General features: G+C 50.3%; 1 long non-coding RNA gene and 1 pseudogene across 4 annotated transcripts in view; one reads left to right on the top strand and one right to left on the bottom strand.

The window, feature by feature from the left end:
* Window positions 1-14447, bottom strand: part of LOC308631712 — an 895537-nt gene that overhangs the window by 247623 nt on the left and 633467 nt on the right. The gene's annotated exons all lie outside the window — the stretch shown is intronic.
* Window positions 1-14447, top strand: part of LOC308632039 — a 160291-nt pseudogene that overhangs the window by 10160 nt on the left and 135684 nt on the right. The window contains exon 2 of the transcript XR_014024319.1: window positions 14199-14400. The product of XR_014024319.1 is annotated as an uncharacterized misc_RNA (transcript). The remainder of the gene's footprint in view (window positions 1-14198; window positions 14401-14447) is intronic.

Below are 14447 nucleotides of genomic sequence, written 5' to 3'. Positions count from 1 at the left end.
GACCAGGGTCCCACAGTCCCCTTCAAGAGCAGGCCCTGCCCCCAAGACCCAAAACCTCCCACTAGGCTCTGCCCCTTAGAGGTTCCACCATCTCCCAGTAGTGCCATTCGGGGGACCAAGTCTCTAACACATGGGTCTTTGGGGACCCAGACCATAGCAGCCATGTTACTTAACTTGTGTCTCAGGGGTCTCATCTGTCCTAGAAGATAAAAACCCTCTTAGGGTAATTGTAATAAGAAGATGAGAAAAACATGTAAAGTGTTCAGAACAGTTTTAAAATATAATATCATTATACATATAGCCATTATAATTTTATTCCCAGCTAGAGGACCCTGGTTGATTTAAACTCCAACTTTATTATTGTTCACACTGTGGGTAGGTCAGATACTTAATAATATTCTATAACCTGTGATAATACCTGGATGAGTACTTAATAAGGATGCGCCAAAAAGAGTTCCTTGAGAATGGAGACGCTTGGGGGCGATCGGAAACAGCAATCTTGGGATTTCTCCAATTTCTCACAGTTATTTATTTATTTTAAATTGAACATCTACTTCCAGAATGTTCTAGGCACTGTGCTAAAGTGCTAGAAACTCATTTGCAGGCTCCTCATATTGCATCATCTATTTGTGATTAATTTTATAATGCAAGATCCCGACGGCCAGAAAGCTGGTTCCAAAGGCACTTGTGAGAAGGAGAATGTGCTTTGGCATCCGTCCAAACCAGAAGCAGAGGTGCCCCTTCCTTTTGCCCATCTTTACGTCCCTCCTCTTACCTATGACCTACCCCTGGCCAGCCTCGAGTTGTACCAGGGATGGATGCTGACTCAAGCAGGGACCCCTCAGATCCTCTCCACAGGAATTTGCAATAGAAGTAAGAGCAGGGACAGTCAGTTGGTGCTGGTGGGTGTTTGAATGGAGGGGCCCCCACAGGGTGTTGGATGGTGAATGGGAGTTTAGGCAAGTTAGGGAGCAGAGAAGCTGTGAGTCTGAAGAGGAAGCTGTTTGCAGAGAAACAAACCCATAGAAAATGTCAGGAGTCCCTCAGGGCTCGGCTGGGACTATCCCCAGCCCCAGCCACCCCTTGGAAGCCCTTGGAACTGAGAGTCTTTGTAGCAATGGCTCTCTAGAGCCCAGCCGCCCAGATGCCATTTCTAAAGCATGACACTCCCCCAGAGGATGAGCCTTATTTTCAGGAAGAAGAAAATACATGCTAATCTTGTCATCTTGATCTTCTATTTGCTCTTCTTTTACTTTTTGAGGGAAACAAAATTTCAGTGTAAAATCTCCACTTAAATTTAACAAAAATCACAAGCAGAAGCTCCTTGCAGATTGGTTGAAGGTGGAAATAAGCAAAATATGTAAATCCCTCCTAATCCGCCTGCCAGTCCTCCCTCCACCGAGATGGCGTCATGATAGTCCACAGTGTATATGCCCATTTGGCAGCTGTTTCCTGAGGGTCGCAGGTCTGGGCTCATTTTGACTTCTCACCCTGTCCCCAGTTCTCCATGCACTGCCAGCTGGTCAGGCTTGTCCAGGAGTCTGGTCATGTGGTGTGTGCTGGCCGTGGTGCCTGCCCATGGCTATGGTGACGGCCCATGCCCGTGACCAGAGCTGGCTGAGCAGCTGGGCCGAGGATTCCAGATGTTTCCTGGGGTGCCGTGAGTGGGGTAGGTTCTCACCACTTCAGCACCCCAACCCCACCAGTACCCTCCCTGGCAGGGGGAATGTCTCACCCAGGGCTTCAGTTCTGCACATGCAGACTTTCAGATGCAGATTTCTCATGAATCCCCTGGGGGTCTTTCTACAGTGCTGCTGCTGGTCCAGTAGGTCTGGGCTGACCCTGGGACTCTCCACTTCATGCAGCTCCCTGGGGAGTGACCCTGGGCCCAGGACACCTCTGGGAGCAGGAGGCCTAGGACTGCCTGAGGCATGGACCATGCTGTGGGCATCTCCTCCTTGATACAGGCTACCTGAGGTGGCATGGGCTCTTGGACAACTGTCTTCTCTTTCCAGAAAGGCTGAACCAACTCAAGAATGTTCTATCACTTATACAACACTTACAGTAGCTCACTGACCCGAATAACGCAGAAAGGCATGTGGGAAAATGAGAGAACACGGGATTCCAAGAGAGAAGAGTTCAAATCCTACCTCCTGTTCCTGTGAATGAAGGGATATTGTTGAATTTGAGGGAGGAAGGGAAGGAGAGAGGGGAAGGGAAAAAGAAAGAGAGACAGAGAGACAGGGAGACATGGAAAAAGAGAGACTCAGAGAGACAGAGATAAGGGGGAAGACAGAAAACAGAAACAAACAGATAAAGAAGAGAGAAAGAGGAGAGAAAAGAGATGGGGAGAGATAGAATAGAGACAGAGAGAAAAAGAGAGAAACAGATATAGAGAGAATAGAAGGGAAAAAAGGGGAGAGAAAGAGAGACTGTGCAGAACACTAACAACTCTGGGATCCTTTGAAGGGAACTCAGGGGCTCATGGTGCTATTTCAACTTTGATGAGTGACATTTTTCAAAGTAAAAAGTAGAAACAGAACAATGTGCCAATAAGCTAGTAGGGACATACATATGAAGACCCAGCTACAGGGGCTGCTGGGGGAGGAGCTGGAGAAGGGGAGGCTGTCTGGGTCCTGGGGTACAGCAGGCTGGAGAGTTGCGTCTTGTGGTCTGCAGGTCACCAGCTTCTTGCATCTTCTGGAAGTCTCTGGAAATCACCCCTGCACTTCCCCCAGGCAGGCAGGCGTGCGGCTGTGCGATCCCTTTCTCCAGTTCCCCAGTCGGAAGGCAGCCTCCAGGAGGGCGATGGACGTTGTGACCACACACCACCCCTTTCCCACTCGGGGCCCCTTTGACAGGCAGGCACACTTGGCTTCCAGATTTTAATTCCTCTTTTATTGTTGCCAGCATGGTGGGACCCTGGGGGAGAAGGACTTAAAACAGAACATTTTTGCAGAAACACGGAAGAAGAGCATGTCCCAGCCGTCTACACGGCTCCTGGTCCGAGCCCTCTTCCTTTCACCCCACCAACCAGTGTGTCTGTGGCCTCCTGAGGAATCCCTCGGCTTTCATCCTGGGGATCCCGCAGCCTGAGCTGCAGCCTCAGGGCTGGTTTTGCTCTGCACCGGGACAGGCCTCATTTGTACTCACTGCCAGAGGTTTTGCATTTGAAGAAAGGGGGAAGTAAGAGAGAATCAAAAGAGGGAAGTAGGAGAGAGACCCAACTGCAAAGTCCCCCAATGTGATGAGAGGAAGGGACTGTCAACTCCTCCAGTGTCTGTAGCTCAACAGGTGGAGCCCCTTGAATACAGACTGACTCCATGTGCAGTCCCAGGATTTGGGTGAGAGCAAGAAACTACTAGGAGCCAGGGGAATGGAGGCCAGGAATCTCAGTCGTTGACATCCATAGTGTTTGAATACAATATTATTAAAAAATCAAAATTAACATAAAATAATCCATGATGGTCAATAAAAGCAGAATCAGCAGCAGGGCCATGCCTGGAGCAAAAGGCAAACAAATCAGTCAAATAGATCCTGTCTGCCCCACAGTCTAATGCAGTTAGGAAAAATATTAGATGAACGCAAACCAGGGGATAAGCTCCAAGATACCTGCCCAGTTCTCTTCCAGAGTCAAGGGCATGACGGGCTTTATGATAAATAATGATGAAATATAACATTTATAATGACATGCTATCATAAAAGTTATTTAATACTTAAAGAATTTCTTATTTCTGGAATTTTCCAGAAAACACCTGGTTGACCCCAGGTAACTGACCCCCCAGCCCTCCCAGGGAACTACAGAAAATGAAACTGTAGCTAAAAAGTGCTGTGTGGGAAATCTCAACCCCATTTTTACAAGCTTTCTGGGAGTCTACAGCTACCTCAAAATTAAAAAAAAAAATTGGACCTTGGACCTTGGACCTTGTGGGCAGGAGGCCTTGTGGAACAGCCAGGAGATTATGAGCAGATCCTTGGGTCTGAGAAGGTGCCACCGAAGGCAAAGTGTGTGCCTACAGATACCTGTGAGGGCTGGATACCCCTTAATGCCAGGGAGTCTGGCTGGGGGCCACTGGCGGGGTGCAGACAGGGGAGTCCAGGGAAAGCTTTGCCTTGGGAGAGAGGAACTTCAAACATGTCTCCAGGTGAGAAACCAGTGGAAAGTCTGATTAGGGTGACTCAGCGTGGGCTCAGCCTGAGAGGGAAACCAGGAATCCCCAAAATTGATCTCTTCAAAGCCTGATGTTTGATTATGAAGGTAACATGATGTCCAGCACCTCCTTTTCAATGACACACAGGACTGCAGCCTGGCTGAATCTCAGAGCTATGCTTTGTGAGCCTTGCACAAGATTGTGTGTCTCCATGTGCAGACTTGTGCACATGCACGCATGTACACACACACACACACATACACACACACCACATGTACGCAATCCATCCCCACATACATACAAATACACACAATCCCACATACATACACATAATCCCACACACTGACTTAATCCCACACACACATGCACACACATCACACCTACTTGTACAGACCCCCACACTATCACACTTACCACACATGCACACATAACACACACATTAGCACACTCATGCATCACACACCTGCACACACAGTCCTTTCTGTGCTTTCACTTGGGCAAGGATCAGAAAACATTTTTGTTACACGATGAAGATACCTACGTCAATCATGGGCAGTTTCCTGTGCATGAAACAGGTTTTGCCTTCCGAAGTGGGGACCCAAGCCGGGTGCTGAAAAATGACTGTCACAGAGACGCCCTGTTGAGGTCTGGCGTTCTAGAACTGCAGGTGGCCTGCAGTGGGAGATGGATTGCAGCCTCCCACGTTTCGAGGCAGTGCCCTCTCTTGGCCAAGTGGACTGTAATGGTTGGCTGGCCTTTCCTGCTGACAGTCCCTCCCCCTCTCACAGAGTCCTGGCTGTGAGGCTTGCATGTCTGAGTCACCCGGCATCCACATCACTCTGCTGCCTTTGAACTTTAGCTCATTTATTAGCTGGCCTCCCTTTCTTCTAACTTGTCATTTTGTAAGCAAATCGTCTCTGTTTATTAGTGTTTGGGTCTCAAGGTATTGGCAATCCTGCCTGGGGTATTGTTTCCAGGTAATTAAAAGGCCCTGGGGAACCTGCTGCAGAGGGGAATGACAAAGGACAAAGAAGCCCAGAGGGGGCAGGCCCCTCTTTCTTGTTATGTAATGGCCCATCCTCCCCTGACATGGAAACCAGACACTTCCTTTGCTGAGAGAGGAAAAATGACAAGTAAATAAACTTGCATTAAAGTCCACTTAGCACCACCTGCCTCTGACTCTGTTCTCTCTTGCAGCTCCAAGCCTGAGCAAGGGCTCTGAGTGGTGAGTCTGCAACCCCCGTTCTCTCCAACTGTCTGGGCAAGCGTGCAGCTGGCTGTGCTGAGGGGTAGTGGTTGTGCAGAGCCAAGCCCGTGTGCAAAGCTGCACGCACAGCCTACTGGTCGTGTCTGAGTCACACTCTGCATCATGAGCTGGTGCTCTGGACCCATCAAGTAAGGGAGCTCTCCTGGGTTCAGCGGGAGCCAGAGCTCTGTGTGCGGTGTTGGATGACTGCCCCCCAGTGTCCTGGTGTGGGAGATGAGTGCAAAGGGTGACAAGGATTCTTAGGCTGCCATTGCCCAGAGAAGGGCTCTGCTGGGAGAGGAAAACTGGAGCGGAGCCTTGGAGAAGGATGTGAGTGAAGTCAAGTCTGAGGACTGGCTCTGGGGGAGCAAAATGCCCCATTATCTGATGGGAAGTTCTGCCAGGTGTCAAGTATCTGTGGCTTCCTCCGTGGGACAAACGCTGTTGCATGTGTAGCACGTGTCTGGCCTGGGTCCCACTGAGGGGCCCTCTCGTATGGTCTGCGCCTCATCGTGGTGGGGGATTCTACCTTGCAGGAAGCTCTCCTTGCAGGGAAAATGGCTACCTTTGCTGGTCCACAGAGCACCTGTGTGTGAATGGTAAAAAGGTCCCTTCCCAGAGGACTTTCCTGGGAGAGGATGCAAATTGCTGTGCGCACACACACACACACACACACACACACACACACACACACACATTGCCCCCAAAGTCCCCTCAGGTACCCATTCCCTTGTCCATCTTATACTGCACACGTGGACTTGCTTGGGCTTCTCTGCAACATGATGGCCTCAAGGAAATCAGCTAGTACCTGCAGAGCCAGGAAGATGACATGGGCCCTTGTGACTAGCCTCAGAAGTCCCACCTGAGCCACTAGCCAGGTGCAAGGTAAGGGAGCATAGAGTCCACCTCTTGAATATATCAAGAAATATCAAAGTCACATTGTCATAGAGGGATAGGAGAGGCCATGGAGCTCCATTGCAAGATTCCATTTGTCATGGTGGGAAATTGCAGGCAGCTCCTACCCAAGAAATGGGTGAGATGGGGAGTCCCCAAGGAGTGTGACAAAGTGAGCACAAACCAATCAGTAGACTTCCAGAATTCCCGCCACTGTCCCTGTTGGCTCAGAAGGGTCTCTGCCACCTCTAGGTGCCACCGCACCACCTTTGGTCTTGTTAGCAACCAGCTTGCACATCTTTGGGACCACCCAGGAGCTAATTGTCATTCCTTGCTCCAAACACTTAATCCACCCTACTGTGTCACCACTCAATATTTTATCCCACTGAATTTTTAAAACCTTTCTTCCCTCCCTCCCTGCCTCCCTCCCTCCATCCTGTCGGAGGATTTCCTTAAATGTGTACGAAATCTGTGTTCACAACAGAGAAAACAAATAGCTGAGCTTTTTACAACTGTTCTTAACAAAAAGGGGGTGTCTGTGCCACTTGGGGGCTGTGCTGAGAGAGGGGCAGGCTGCTTTTTTGCAGGAGTGCACAGGTAGGAACTGAGATGTCTTACCCCCAGTGATGAACATGCATGGCAGTCACTACCCCTGGCTGAGCTCTGCTGTCACTATGCAGTGATGGGGAGGGGTGTGCAGGGGCCACAGGAAGGGCTGGGCAGGGAGGGGAGGGTCAGTATCGTCAGGAAGTGGGGAAGGGGACCTGCGCTTGGTCTAACACTAATCTAGAGCCCTCTTTGGACGTCTTCTACACCCCCAGGCGCATCCCTGGCATTTTGGAACATTTAGCCCACTTTTGTCAGTTTAAGGCTTGTGACGTCATCTACTTTGTGACTTCTTTTCCATTCACTTTATTTTTAGCAGCTTTATTGAGATATAATTGTTACACAATAATGCCTATTTTCAAAAGGTACGATTTAATAAGTTTTGACATAGAGGCACTCCTAAAGCCATCGCCACCATTAAAATTATGAACTTCTAGGTCATCCCCAAATTCTCATGCTTCTCTGTATCTCCTGGCCATTGTTGATTTAATTTTTGTTGCTATATATTTATTCACATTTCCTAAAACAAATTGAACCATACAGTGTATACTTTTTTGGTCTGATCTTTTTTTTTTTTCTTTTACTCAATTATTTTTTAAAGATCTTTTTGTTGGGAATGGAAATTAGTACAGTTATTATGGAGAACAGAATGGAAGTTGTAAAAAAAAAATTCCAAATAGGGACTGGGATTGTGGCTCAGTGGTAGAGCTTTCACCTATTACATGCGAGGCCCTGGGTTCGATCCTCAGCACCACATATAAATAAATAAATGAAATGAAGGTATTGTGTCCAACTACAACTAAAAAATAGATATTTTTAAAAATTCCAAATAGGACTACCTTATGATTTAGCAATTCCATTTCTGGATATGTATTCAAGAGAAATGACATCAGTAGGTCAAAGAGATACGTATGTACATGCCCATGTTTATCACAGCACTATTCATAATGACCAAAGCAGAGAATGGGTCTAAGTGTTCATCATTGAATCAGTGGATAAAGAAAATGTGGTACAGATACACCATAGACTATTATTATTTTTTTCTTGCACCGGGGATTGAACCCAGGGGTGCTTAACCACTAAGCCACATCCCAGGACCTATTTTTATTTTGTTTGGTTTTGTTTTGAGACAGGGTCTCACCAAGTTGTTTAGGGCCTTGCTAAGTTGCTGAGGCTGGCTTTGAACTTGCAATCTTCCTGCCTCAGCCTCCTGAGCTGATGGGATTACAGTTGTGCACCACCATGTCCAGCTCAAAAATTTGCTTTATATGGACACATGAATGAAACTGGAGAACATTATGTTAAGTGAAATAAGCTAGGCACAGAAAGATTGCAAACAAAAATTACCTGGAAGAAAGAGAGAATAGAATAGTGGTTACCAGAGGCTGGGGAGGGTGAGGGATGAGAGGTAAGGAGGGATAAGGAGACCTGGTCAACAGGTACAGCAGGTGTAGTGAGCTAAGAGGAATAAGTTCTGGTATTCTATTGTAGCTATTAATAATGTATTATATATTTCAAGATGGCTATAAAACAGGATCTTGAATGTTCCCACCACAAAGAAATAATAAAGGTTCAAAGTGATGAATTTGCTAATTACCCAAGTTTGATCATTACATTGAATATGTACCTTGAGACATCACAGTGTACCCCCAAACATGTGCAATTATGATGAGTCAATTATAAACAAAAATTTAAAAATCAATTATAATTATAGTCTATAATTCACTCCTTTGATGTTGTTAACCTTCTATTATATGGATATTTTAGAGCTTGTCCATTTATCTATTGATGGATATCTGGGTTGCTTTCAATTTGGAGCAATAACAAATAAAGCTACTAAGGCCATTTGTGTAAAAGTTTTTGTATGGATGTGTGTGTTCTTTTGTCTTGAGTGAATTCCTCGTTGTGGAATCGCTAGACTATATGGTTGATGTGTTTGGATAAGATACATGTTTGAATTTTAATAAGCTATCAAAATGCATCCCAAAAGATTGTACCATTGTACATTTCCACAATTGAGGTACAGGAATTTCAGGTGATCCACATCTTTGCCAATACTTGAATGGTCTCCACAGATTTGACATTCCTATGTGTGGGTATCTCATTGTAATTCTAATTTCCATTTATGTAATAACTACTGACTTTGAGATTTCAGATTGCCATCTGTATATTTTCTTTAGTGTAGCATCTGGTTCAAGTCTTTTGTTCATTTGGAAACTGGTTGGTTTGTTTTCTTCATATTAGTGTTTTTGGGAATTCTTAATGTATTGTGGCTACTAGTCTGCTTTATTCCTCAAATTAAAGAACATTTCACACATGGAGAAAATTATAGTTAAGAATATAAAAATCTGGGGACTGGAGATGTGACTCAAGCGGTAGCGTGCTCGCCTGGCATGCGTGCGGCCCAGGTTCGATCCTCAGCACCACATACCAACAAAGATGTTGTGTCCGCCAAGAACTAAAAAATAAATATTAAAAAAATTCTCTCTCTCTCTCTCTCTCTCTCTCTCTCTCTCTCTCTCTTAAAGAAAAAAGAATATAAAAATCTGGTAAGGTTGTCACCCATATTTAATAATAGTAACCTTACATTTGCTTTGAATTTCATTTTCTTAGCATAAATGTTTTTTTTTGTTGTTTTTTTTTCTTTTTTTTATTGTTGGTTGTTCAAAACATTACATAGTTCTTGACATATCATATTTCACACTTTGATTCAAGTGGGTTATGAACTCCCATTTTTACCCCATATACAGATTGCAGAATCACATCAGTTACACTTCCATTGATTTACATATTGCCATACTAGTGTCTGTTGTATTCTGCTGTCTATCCTATTCTCTACTATCCCCCCTCCCCTCCCCTCCCCTCCCCTCTTCTCTCTCTACCCCCTCTACTGTAATTCATTTCTCCCCCTTGTATTATTTTTCCCTTTCCCCTCACTTCCTCTTGTATGTAATTTTGTATAACCCTGAGGGTCTCCTTCCATTTCCATGCAGTTTCCCTTCTCTCTCCCTTTCCCTCCCACCTCTCATCCCTGTTTAATGTTAATCTTCTTCTCATGCTCTTCCTCCCAACTCTGTTCTTAGTTACTTTCCTTATATCAAAGAAGCCATTTGGCATTTGTTTTTTAGGGATTGGCTAGCTTCACTTAGCATAATCGGCTCTAATGCCATCCATTTCCCTCCAAATTCTATGATTTTGTCATTTTTTAATGCAGAGTAATACTCCATTGTGTATAAATGCCACATTTTTTTTTTTATCCATTCATCTATTGAAGGGCATCTAGGTTGGTTCCACAGTCTTGCTATTGTGAATTGTGCTGCTATGAACATCGATGTAGCAGTGTCCCTGTAGCATGCTCTTTTTAGGTCTTTAGGGAATAGACCGAGAAGGGGAATAGCTGGGTCAAATGGTGGTTCCATTCCCAGCTTTCCAAGAAATCTCCATACTGCTTTCCAAATTGGCCGCACCAATTTGCAGTCCCACCTGCAGTGTACAAGTGTACCCTTTTCCCCGCATCCTCGCCAGCACTTGTTGTTGTTTGACTTCCTAATGGCTGCCAATCTTACTGGAGTGAGATGGTATCTTAGGGTGGTTTTGATTTGCATTTCTCTGACTGCTAGCGATGGTGAGCATTTTTTCATGTACTTGTTGATTGATTGTATGTCCTCCTCTGAGAAGTGTCTGTTCAGGTCCTTGGCCCATTTGTTGATTGGGTTATTCATTATTTTATTGTCTAATTTTTTGAGTTCTTTGTATAAGCATAAATGTTATGTATAAAATATAGTTAAAGCCCTGAGTAGGAAGGGGTGGGGCGGGCAGGTCCTGCCACCACACTGGTGGGCCCCTGTGTGGGCAGTGGGGTGCAGGACCCCGAGACAAAGGGACCTCAGGTCTGGCTCCCCTGGGAGGGTGGCAGGTCTCCCGCCTTCCCCATCTTTGGGAAGAACCCAGGCTGCTGTCTGTCCAGGCCCAGCAGGGTGGCGCTCCGGTGGCCCCGGAAACTGCTGGGCAGCACCTTCCACCTGGCTGCTCCTTCCTGGGGCCCTCCCGGCAAACCACCGTCCCCACGTCAGCCCAGGAAGTGGTCCCTGGGGGAGCCACACACAACCGACCTCGGGCTCCCCGCGTGGTACTTAAAACGGTGATGCCACCACTCCCACACGCTGAGGCTGTTTCTTATGTCCTCGCCGTCACAGGGCTTGATGGACGGGTCCCCCGGGCTCAGGTGCTAGAGTCCCCCCTCCTGGTGCAGGGCAGCTGCTCCCAGCATTCTGGACGCACAGTGGCCTCCCCTCAGGGACGCGGGGCCTTCTGGGTCAGGGTGCCAGCTTCTCGAGGTGTGACACGCTGGCTAATGATTAGGGACACCATCATCTCGACTAGTTAGTGCCAAATGGCCCTGTCCAGCCGGCAGTGGGAGGGTTCCAGCAGCACCCTTGGAGAGCGCCACAGTGTCAGCCGTTCACGCAGCCCACGTCCAACAGGACCCGCCAAGGCCACCGTAAACTCACTTCACCCCCCGCCCAGTTAGGGTTTGCCAGCGCTGGGCAGTGACGGGCGGTGGGCGCGGGGTTTCTATCCCTTCTGTCTCGTCGATGTCGGGAGAGGACGCTGGGAAGAGGGGCAGGGGTCCAGGCAGAGCCTCCCTGGAGACCCCTGGGTGAGGGCCCCACTTCATCTCCCGCCAGTGCTCAGAGGACGTTTGTGCCGCCTGGAAGGTCCCTGTGCCTTGGCCGCGGGCTGGGCTGGCCAGCGGGGCCTGCCATTCTTTCAGGTCAGAGCTGCTCCTTGTGCCACCAGCGGCTTCTTTGAAGCTTCTCAGTGGGTGGCCTGAGCTCCCATTGTCCCAGCACAATGTGGTGGCTGAGCTCCTGTGAAGAAATGGGGACAGGAAGCCCATCTAGGCCAGCCACTCCCTGGCCCTGCAGGATGTCTGCGTCTGCGCACTGGGCAGGTGCTTTGTCCCTGGGCCTGGGGCCTGGCTTCCTGTGGGCGTCCAGCCCTGTCCAGACACCCTCTAGGAGCTCTGTCCATCCCCTCCCTTGCTGTCCTTTCAAAGGCCAGCCAGCAGGCGTTGGGGCCTGTCCCACCAGGCACATCCCGCCTCCTGTGGTCTCCCAGCCTGCTGGAGCCCGGCCCCCTCCTGGCCCTGGCCCCCGCTCCCCGGAGCTCTGTTCTGTTACCTGTGAAAGTCCCCGTGGTGTCACCAGGCTCTCACACTTGGGAAGAGGAGTCTAAGATTCAGAGGAGCCATACATGTTCCTGAGGTCACACACAGGAGGAGGAAGACCTGCGGGTTTCCAACCTGACCTCTTCCGTTGGAGCCATGTTCCCTTCTTAAGCTTGGCCTGCCCCTGAGCGAGTGTAGATACTTCCCCTCAGTTTTCTCAGCTGTTAAATGGGAAGGTGATGAGAGCATGAAGGCAGGAGGGCCCCTTGGAGGAGGAGACATTTGAGCAGGGCCTGATGGGTAAGAAGGAGCCTGCTCAGGGTGGATTGCTGAGAGCAGCCTGCTAGCAGGTAAGACATGTGCAAAGGTCCTGAGGCAGGAATAATAGGTTTGGCTGAAGATTCCTGAAGTATGGGAGGATGCAGTGCTGGAAGGCGGGGTCAGAGGGCTTGGGGGCCTTAGGGCCCTGGAAGGTTTGGATGTCCTCCTGTGGAAGTCATGGAAGCTTTGAGCTGTGGGTGACAAGATCTGGTTTATGCATTTAGAAGGATCTCTCTGGCTCTGTGTGTGGACTAGACTCTCGGGAAGGTGAGGGGGACGAGGGCAGAGGTGATTGTGTTAGTCCAGGTGGGGATGTGGTGGTCTGGGCGGGGGGCTGGCTGTGAGGTCGGGAGAGGCTGGTGGTGTTTGCACATGGACTGGAAATGGACCTTAAAGAAGGGGGTGAGGACGGCGGGGTGTGGCTGGACCCCGGAGGCAGAGGGGTACCCGAGGAGAGCCACTGGAGGGGGCCCAGGCTGGGGACATACACCCTGGGGTGTCAGCCCAAGGTGGACTTCAGCCCTGAGACGGGTGTGGTGGGTGTGGTCGCTCTGCGTTGCACCTGGACGGAGACGCAGAGACCGCGAGTGGGACCCCGCAGCTCGTCCTCTCAAGCCTGAGTCTGGGTGGTGGCTGGGCTTGCGGTGGCCCCGTGGTCATCACCTGCATGATGGGAAAGGATCCGACCGCTGAATGTGGAGGCCCCCTCCCTTCTGCCTCCTGCAGCTGCCTCCCCGACCCAGCTCTGTGGCAGCAGGTCCCCGCCGTCTTTCCCAGCACCCGCAGGGCCCCTGTCCACGGCGTGGTGGGATGGGCCCGCTCACGGTGAACCTGCCACTGGGCTCGGTGACAGGAGGCCCCCTGTTCGCAGGGGTGGTTCCCTCTGGGCCCCATGGGCTGTGACCAGCTGCCAGGCCCGCTCAGCTCACGGTGGCCTAGGGTGGCACAAGTCCTTGGGCTCCCTCTCCCCGGGTCTCCATGGGACTGTTGCCTGGTTGACCCAGCCCAGGCCCAGGGCTGAGCTGGGGCGAGCAGGCGCAGGTCGCTGGTGACAGCCCTTTTCTCCTTCGGGGCCACCTCGCCCCCTCCCTCCCCACCTTCAGCCCCTCCCCGCTGGCTCTGTCCCACACCCCCCCAGGGCCAGGCCATGGTCACCTCTCAATGGCACACGGCACCCCTCTGCCTGGTTCCCTGCTCTGCATCACCCCTGAGATCCCGTTCCCCCAGGAATGGGACTGCTCTTCCCCACACCCCGAGCTGGAGGCTCAGCTATAAGGTATCCAGATGGCAGCCGGGTGCTGTGGCGCACACCTGGGGTCCCAGAGACTCAGGAGCCCGAGGCAGGAGGATCGCAGGTTTGAGGCCAGCCTCGGCAACGCAGTGAGACCCTCAGCAACCCCGTGAGACCCTGTCTCAAAGCGAAAACCAGAAAGGGCTTGGGGGGTGGGCTCGCTCCCCAGGAAAAGCAAAACAGAATAGAGCAACCAGAACACCAGTGGCCCTGAGCCTCTGCCTCCCGACTGCTCCCTCTAGGAGCGGACAGGTGGCAGCTCCCTCAGGTGGGCTTGTGCCTGCTTGTCCCCCGTCCCTCCTTTTAATCATCAGACATTGCGCCTCACGGAGGAGGGAGGCGATTTCTCTGTGCTGAGCCCCAGAACAGTGCTGCAGAAGGACCATGGTCCACCCACACGGGAGGACGAGGAGCCCTGTCTGAGGACAGAGGGTGCTCCAGCGAGGGGTGGTGCTCCAGGCAAGGGGTGGGTGTGCCTGCCCGTCGCCGTCCTGTGCACCCTGCTCTCTCTCCCGCTAGGCCCCCACTGACGTCTCCCTCCTGCCTCTGCCCTGCCCAGGAGCTGGCCAAGAGGACCCCAGGCAAGCACCCCGACCACCCGGCGGTGCAGAGCGCCCTGCAGGCCATGAAGACCATTTGCTCCAACATCAGCGAGACCAAGCGGCAGATGGAGAAGCTGGAAGCCCTGGAGCAGCTGCAGTCCCACATCGAGGGCTGGGAGGTGCGTGCGGTGGCGGGGTCCTGCCTGGAGGGGCCGGGTGGGCACAG

This window comes from Spermophilus citellus (assembly GCF_964194105.1).
Source record: "Spermophilus citellus genome assembly, chromosome: 12".
NCBI lineage: Eukaryota > Metazoa > Chordata > Mammalia > Rodentia > Sciuridae > Spermophilus > Spermophilus citellus.
Note: the sequence above shows the minus strand (reverse complement) of the source record. Positions and strands in the feature narration are given on the sequence as shown.